The sequence below is a fragment of the Aplysia californica genome, unplaced genomic scaffold, assembly GCF_000002075.1.
Source record: "Aplysia californica isolate F4 #8 unplaced genomic scaffold, AplCal3.0 scaffold01824, whole genome shotgun sequence".
NCBI lineage: Eukaryota > Metazoa > Mollusca > Gastropoda > Aplysiida > Aplysiidae > Aplysia > Aplysia californica.
The window spans coordinates 4,719-5,763 of NW_004799094.1; positions in this window are offsets into that span (position 1 = coordinate 4,719).

The window sequence follows — 1,045 nt, forward strand, 5'->3', positions numbered from 1 at the left end:
GGGGGATAAGGATGATACCAGTAGACGTCGGATAGGAAAGAAAGAGCAAACCATACCAGAGCACCCGCCAACCACCCACAGCCTCGCGACCTTGAAATATAGCCTCCGGCTCGCATGAGTAAACAGGAAGATGTTTTGTCTTTCTCTCTTTTTTTTTGTTTGTTGTTCTTGTGAGAGTTTTTGTTTTTGTTTTAGTAAGAGTTTTACGACACTTGCAACACAATGAAGTCATATAAGTGCCGAGGATTAGAGGTGTTACAAGAGAGTAACAATAAACACAAAAAAGAAGGAGGATAGATCAGGACGATAGATGTTTGACAGGAAAGAAAAAGCAAACCACACCAGAGCACCCACCAACCACCCACAGTGAGAATTATAATACATCACTTTCAACACAAAAAAGAACGCAATATGAGTGTTAAAGATTAGAGATCTTACTGGAGCGTAAAATGCACAGAAAAGGAAGAGGAAGGATTTTTTAAATTTTATAAAAGAGGGTTTTACGGCGCTCACAACTGCATAAGGTCATATGAGCGCCAAGGGGTGGGTGTCAACAGAGAAGCCCTTACAGGGAATCAGACTTATTCTGCTCACCTCTCTAACTTCAACAGCACAAGGTCTGCTAGAGGAAGGATATGGACGCATGATAGATGATTGATTAGGAAAGCGAAGGAGCGAACCATCTAAGAGCACCCGCCTACCACCCACTTCTCAACACAAAAATGTCCCACGAGTGCCAAAGAGAAGAGCTGGTGTCACTACCAGAGACTAACATACAAAGTAGAGGAGGAGGAGAGATTGTAAGAACGATAGGTGATTGATTGGAAGCGAAGAGGAGCAAACAAGGAGCTTAAACAAAATCTCCCTGGGAGCAAACCGTACCAGGGCACCTGTAAAAACGTTGTTACCACTATGTCTTTTGTTTTGATTGTATTTTCACTACATAAAGGTCATTCAAGTGCCGAAGATTGGAGGTGATACTACTCGTATTAAAGCAACATGCAACGCAAAAAAACAAAAAAAGAAGGGAAAAAAAGGAATAAAA